Here is a 7,775-nt window from a genome sequence, read left to right as displayed (position 1 = left end):
GTGACCAAAGTCTGCGTTTAGAGACTCTTTAATGACTGGTGCTGGTAGAAGTACACTACATAGAAAAACTGGCTGAAAATCTCGGCTTATACTCGAGTATATACGGTATGCAAGGTTACCAATTTTCACCCTTGTAATTCAATTATTTTAAAATGTACACTTTATTTAATACTACAATAAATACAGTTATAAATCATCATAATCCAAAATAAAATACAATACATAGTAACTAACTTGCTCTGATTTTGCATAATCTATAATCCATACATGATATGTTGTATTGTCATAAAAAAGTTTATGTTTTTTAATAACTTGTATCTGGAGATGCCATCCAAATAAGTCTCTATGGTGCTGTTTCAAAAGGTGAAGGCATGAAATTCTCTTTTCTTTCAGCCACCATCAATTATAAACAGTGCAAATCCAGTTCAGCAACCCTGTGTTTACAATATCTCAATATATCATCTAAAATTAAATTATACCCTCTAGCCCATATAGTACATCATCTTTGCCAAAATCCCATATGTTGTCAGTACCCGCTAGCAGGGAATGTTCAATTGTGAGACAAACAAAAATGCACAGAGCTTGGATCAACGGTGTGGATAGATTGCTGCAATCTGTATAACATATAGCACATTATAAATCAATGAATCAGTCCTCCAACACCAAACATCTATTCCATACAGAATGCAACAGAACATAGAGGCAGTAAATAGGCATGGCTTGTGCCAAACAATTCACTTATCGCATAGATCCATATCAATCAGGGAGCTTGGTACAAATAGAACAAATTGTTCCTACATCAGATAATGGGTCTCAAAGACATATCGTGAGGCATGGTCCATGGGTGATCTATTCCTACTGCTGCATGGAGAGAGCAAGCAGTACACCACAAAGGGTCTACTACCCACACATCCCTGATGCATTACATAATCTGAAGGGTGTAGAGCAGCATACAACAGCATTGGTAAAAAAAAAAAAAGTAACAAAAAAGAGGACTATATATATATTGTGACATGATATATGACTCTCTGTATGCTAGTGAAAGATTGAAAAGGGCAGCTTTTCATGGCTAGGAAGGAGTTAAGCCTTGCCCCAACAGGTACACCTCCTCTCTCTCTATTATTTAGCCTGCACCTGATAGTGACTGAGAGGGGGAGAGCGAGATTCAGGCCGCACTGGATGAACACACACTGGAGAGTGTCTGAATATCTGTGGCATAAGGTCGGCCAGAAAAACTGTACTATGTAACGGACTTTGGTTTTCTATGCATGTTCATTTATACTGGAAGCTGGAATAGCCGCTCCAGTAGCACTTAGTGAGGGACACTACTGTTAGTTAATCTCCTAAAGTGGAGTAGGCCGTTTTATTTGTGTTACTTTTGAGTTTCTGACGGAAATTGTTTGCTTAAAAAGGAAAACGTACCCTGTTGATAATAAGAGACTTTTTATGTTGAACGCAATAAAGCTGCAGTTATTGCCAATACTGATTAAAGACCAGTGACTTTCTTATATATATATCTCATTTTAGTCAGTTTCCATTATGCATGAGCTCCATAACTCAACATGTTCTGTGCATATGCCTATTAAAAATGATATCTATCTACTGTACTGTACATGTTCTGTCATTAATCAAATTGTAAAGCTATACAGTATACAAATGTCCTGTTACACCACACTATCAATATTACCAATTATGTTTACAATATGTTTAATGGAAAATATAGCTTTTTGTCCAGTTTGGGATCAGCTGGAATTACAGAAAGTAACAAGGCCTTTTATAAAGGACAGTTGATGAATGTACATGCTTGAAAATACATTTCATTGGGCGCAGGTTCAGCTAAATGATGGGGCTAATTGCTTCAGTCAGTCTTTACCTGGCTGGTGATTTTTTTTCTCAGCTGTGTAATTATGTAGCTTGGAGTGAGCAATTCATAACTCAGGGCTATAAATGGCTTTACAGGTGAAACTCGAATAATTAGAATATCGTGCAAAAGTAATTGCAGTAAGTTCTGCAAAAGGGGCCCAAACCAAGTACTGAGTACATATGCATGCTTGTACTTTTCAGAGGTCCGATATTGTTCTATGTACAATCCTTGTTTTATTGATAACATGTAATAATCTACTTTTTTGAGGTTGTGGATTTGGGGTTCTTGGGGTTTCATGAGCTGTAAGCCATAATCATCACAATTATGACAAATCACGGCTTGAACTATCTTGCTTTGCATGTAATGAGTCTATCTCATATATTAGTTTGACCTTTTAAGTTGCATTAGTGAAATAAATGAACTTTGCACGATATTCTAATTATTCGAGTTTCACCTGTATATGCCACTATTGCAAATCAGGACTAAAATCAATGGCAATGGTTATTACATAAGCCCTTTTTTCCATCAATGTAAATACACTAATGTATTTACAGTCAAATGTCCAATATTCACGAAAATGCAGGATTATCTTAACACCAAGCCCCCTTTTTCCTGAATTAAAAAAAACAACTATTTTTTTCTATATCTCTTAAGCAAATCATTTTTGGGGGAATCTGTTGCAAAATATCTTGCCTGGATCGGGTCCTACCAGTATCAATACTTTTGGTTGCAGGATAACAACACTAAGCCATCGTGTGATGTCGGATGTTTTTGGAAATGCATATACTTATCCATCAAAAGATAAGTTGCTCTGTTCTGTGTAATTGTATTATTCAGCGGTAAAGTTTTAAAGATGTATTTAAGAGGTAGTGTGACGGATGGCAGAAGTTTCCTGAGGGACATGCCACGGGTTACTGTCATAAAGTGGTTACTTTAAAGTTAAGAGAAGTCAGTCATTGCTGCAATGGATATTGTGTTCTGACCCCTGGATCCAAACAGAGGGGGGATATGTGACAGACAGAAGGTCTGACACATATAGACATATATCAGTACCTCCAATGGTACTCACAAGATCCCTGCCAGTACTTCTAATGGCACTCACAGAATCCAGGCCAATATTTCTAATAGTAGTCACAGAATCCACGCCCAAACTTCCAGAATGCCCTGAAACAATAATGGGTGTTTCCTCTGATCCAGAGAGGTATTTAGGAATCGGCTCTGGAAGTGGCTGGTGCTGTGTCTTCAACCCAGCTATCCTGTTTGTGTGAAGAGCTATAATACTGAAGTCTGTTCCAGTTTGCTGACCTGGACTGCCTGACTACTCTCTGCATGCTGCCTGCCTTGACCCGACTATGCTCTCATCTCCTGCCTTGCCTACCAACCTCTTGTTCCCGACCCAGACTACCTGACCTTTATCTGCTTTCGGCCTGCCTTGACCTCAGCCTGGACTGACTACGCTCTCATCTCCTGTCTTGAGTACTGTTTACTAGTTTCTGACCGGAACTGTCTGACCACTCTCGGTTTATAGCCTGTCTTTACCCCTGTCTGATCCTGCCCATACTCTGGTGTACTGTCTCTACATTGTAGTCCTCCTGTCCTCACCCATCCTAAGGACTGTTACCTGTATCAGCAAGCAGTGAAACCCATCTCTATTATTATTATACAGGACTTGTATAGCGCCAACAGTTTGTGCAGCACTTTACAATATAGGAAGACATTAGATTTATTATACAAGATACTAAGGAGGGCCCTGCCTGTGAGAGCTTACAATATAAAAGAGCTCCATTAGGTAGGTGTGCTGGTGAAAACCAGATGGTGCTTAGACTCTGCACCTTTTATGTTCAGGGAAAGCCGCATGAAGCTTGAGATGAGCGGAGCCCTGCCTGACCTACACAGACAGCAGGTTCAGTCTAGTGAATGAAGGCAGGAGACAACAGGTTCAGTCTAGTGAATGAAGGAATCCATTGAGTAGGGAGGCTAAGATTGGGATAGCTCTGCCCTAAGAAGGAATAGACAGAGCTGAAAGGATGCTGGAAGCTAAAACATATTTGTGTTTGTTGTAATGCTAAACAACCCCTGCGTGGCCAGAACATTGTAATACTTTGACGTGTGAATTAATAAAAGTGCAAAAACCCATAAAATGGATTTTGTTGCAAGCCTTGGATAACTCCCCATTTGTAGTTAGATCTCACAGGTAGGTATGGGCCCAACTTTATTTTAGTTTTGAATGCCACGGAGAAGAGTTACAACCCTTGTCAATTTACTTTGTTGTCTGTGTCCTGTGAGGTAATTACCCTTCACTGGAGATGCAACAGGAAGTGAGAAGAAATCTCTGCAAAATGAGAAGTTCCCTCTAAGACAGTTGGCACTAGAACAGGTGTCCTCATTGGAAGATTTATCATCACTTCTGGTAACGACTCTAAAAGTTTGGATTTCTCGCAGGGACACAGACCGCAACCAGATCTTGGAAGGGGTTCTCATCGTTTCCTGCTTTATACAAAAATACAAAAACTGTTTTGGCTACACATACACTTTAAATGCTCAGTTTTAGTTCTTCTGTTCTGATTGGGTTTTAGCTCAGATCATTCTTAAAAATGTCTTTATAAAAGAAATATCTAATCTGCATTTTCTGGCCTCCTTTTTAAATTATAAATAATTTTAAATTTATTAATGTCTTAGCTGCAATTGCTGGCCTCCTTTTTAAATTATAAATAATTTTAAATTTATAGTTGGTTGGTTCTTATGTTGATCCATTGGCCTCAATACATTCTGAGTCGCTGATCCAGAATAAGCTCAGAAGCATCAGAAATGTCAAGTCTTTATCTGTATATTCTGGGTAAGTGACTCAAAGTATTGAGGAAAATAATAGAGCATGTAAGCCAGGAAGCTAGTACAGGTCGGCTCAGTAGATCGGGAAGTGAGCGAACACATACCGGCGTTCGCTCACTTCTCGATCCTGTCAATGCAGAGAGGCGTGACAGGGGAGGGACGAGATCAGTATACCGCTGTAGCTCGTGGTATACTGAGCTTAGTGTGACGGGAGGACGCTAGTTTGTGTCCTACTGTTACCCTTAGGAGAACTATGAGGAAAAGCCCTGACCCCATAGTTCTCCTTTAAAGTGACATTAAAGTCAAAACATTTTTCCCTCCCCCCATGTTAATGTCAGCACTTACCTTTTAAATTGATGTCTCTTATCCAATCTTCCTCTTCTTTCCTGATGTTTTCATCTGTCCCTACAGCGGTGCGGCGGCTCTCCAATCCAGCGCTGACTCCTCTGTCCTTGCTGGCACTTCCGATCCCGCGGTGTCTGCATGCGGGTGCACGCGTCCATAGACTTACCTTGCGTCTCTGCTGGTCTCCCGCCCGAAAATCCGAACTGCGCAATGCGCCCGCCCCAGGATGCTTTGGGGCCGCCCAAGCAGTTTTGGATTCTCGGGCGGGAGTGCGCGGTGAAAACGGGGTAAGTTTAAACCGCTGTTAAAGCAGTTTAAAAAAAAAACTTGCTTGCTAGCAGTAGATATAGGCATAAAAAAACGGAGGGTTTAGAAACCCTTTAAGTTTGACATTCTGCGAGTAGCTTAAATGGCTTTTTTTTTTTTTGAGTTCCCACCTACTCAGCTGGTGAATTCAATTTGGGTGAGGGTACGGTTTATAAGAGCACACAGATCAGATGCTTGTGTCACTAGCAGACAATGTGTGCTATAAACTAGCCAAACTCAGATTAGGGTCATTACTTTAATGCCAAGCAGGGCTTCAAAAGACACAAATAGTAAGCACTTATTCTTATGAGTCCTCCTTTAAGTATCAGCATAGTCATTCTGCTGCTCTTAACTGCATCATTTTCCAGGTCATTTTTTACTTTGTGACACAAACAAGATCATATTATACACACTTGCATGACTTTATTTTGTCTGTATGTTTGGCTACCTTTTTGAAATGACTTTTGCTTGTTTATGAAACAGGCTTTGCCTGGGTCTAAAATTGTTCGTTGGCAATGATATTAACTTTCATAGTGACAGTTTGCCAGCTAAAGCGATGTGGGAGAGTAAAGGGATCTCTGCATGCAGACATCAAGCTGCGCTCTTTGTTTAGACATGTAGAACCCATCTACAGGTATAAAAAACACAATTCCCTTGCAGTGGAGCTACCCCAGGCACTGCAAGGGTTAACTGCTCATTTTTGCCTAGGCGTATGGTATAAAGCACAGTTACTTTCCTGATCCCTGCTCCCCTGGAAGTTGGCACTCACCTGTCTCCCCTCCACCCTGATTCGTGGACTGTCCCTTGGCATCCTCGCCTATCATGCAAGGCTATGGACCCTGCATTGCACATGATGACATCAGTAGGCCTTCAAGCACCAGGGCACAGGGGGAAGAGGCTGTAGGAGCAGGGATCAAGTAATTAAAAGTGCGTTACAAAGATCCCTTAGACATAAATGTGCAGATAACCCTGTTATAACATCAGCATTGTAATAGGAATACATAGTTGTTTCTGATAATGCAATCAAAGCTTACTTGAAAGAATCCCTTTTATGTAGTTAGTGCTTACCTTCTGTCTGCCCATCACTTTCAACAATTTCCTGGATTCCTAGTGTGCTTTGCGTCTGATTCCCTGCTGCTTGATGTGATGCAATTTCTCAGGATTACATATCCCACCATGCATTGCTTCTAGCAAGCAATGATGATGTTGCATTAAGACACATTCAGACATTGAGTCGTAGTTTAGAAGGCAGGCTTAGTTAGAGTTGTGACACAGGAGGTTCATATTCACAGGGCTGAGTGGAATTGTGTCACTGCATTGAGGAAGTACATCCTATGGGCATCTTTAATAAGTAAGTTTACAAACTTCTAGACTGATATGGTTATTAGGAGTGGGATAGAACTTATGGAAATGTGAAATACCTATTTATTAGTTTTTGACTATATATACCCTTTCACTGGACTTAAATAAGGCATCTTGTATTTTAGAGTATTTATTATGAATACGAGGGAACAACTGTTCATATTGCATTTTGAAACCAATCCGATCCTTCCTCTCATACATCTCTGGGGAATGGAAGGTAGAATTTGGTTGCCATGGTAACACAAACAGCTTCAGAGATGTCAACCTCCGAGAACAGTTTCTAAGATGATAAGGGGGCTGTGCACTTTGCGCATGGTTAGCATCGTTTTTAGAAATGTTGTTGAATAATAATGGAAATTATACTAAATTATATTTTAACTGCTTGAATACCAGGTGTTTCACCCCCTTCCTGTCCAGGCCATTTTTCAGTATTCAGCGCTGTGATCAAAAGAAGCTGATGAAGCACAGATGTGCTCCATCAGCTTCTGAAGCTGGAGAGTGACACACGAATGAGGAAGTGATGTATTATACAACACTTCCGCATTCTTGCAGAGGAGAGGGGACTGGAGGGAGCTCGTGTACCGATCTCCCTCTGATCCCCTCTGACACAGGCGCCATGCTGATCCCGGGCTCGCACCGGGCACAGCAGAGCCCGGGATCAGCTGGACACCGGCAGGGTGGACCGCGTGGGGGGGGGCACCGATCGTTACCCCATACAAGCGATCCGCCGGCTCTACAGCCCCCATACAAATATGTCAGTCACCTGACATATTTGTATGTATGTATAGATATATATTATTTATGAGGTCAGGAGTGCGATGGGACCATGGACTATCTGTGTGTGTATACAGGGGCATATTTGCCACGAGGCAAATAAGGCGTTTGCCTGGAACGGCACTTTGCAGGGGGGCCTCCCTGCAAAGAGGAAAGCCGTGACGGGTAGACAAAATCGGGCAGCCTGTGCTGCCTACACAGGTGGCTTGTAGTAGGGACTGGCCGCGAGCTGCCGGGTGACAGAGAGAGGTGGGCTGGCCGGCGGTGGCTGGAGGAAGAAGCTTCGGCAGCCGGA

Source organism: Nanorana parkeri, unplaced genomic scaffold (assembly GCF_000935625.1).
Source record: "Nanorana parkeri isolate BGI_ZX_2015 unplaced genomic scaffold, ASM93562v1 scaffold433, whole genome shotgun sequence".
In the NCBI taxonomy this organism is placed as follows: Eukaryota; Metazoa; Chordata; class Amphibia; order Anura; family Dicroglossidae; genus Nanorana; species Nanorana parkeri.
The sequence above is the reverse complement of the archived record's forward strand: the minus strand, read 5'-3'. Positions refer to the sequence as shown.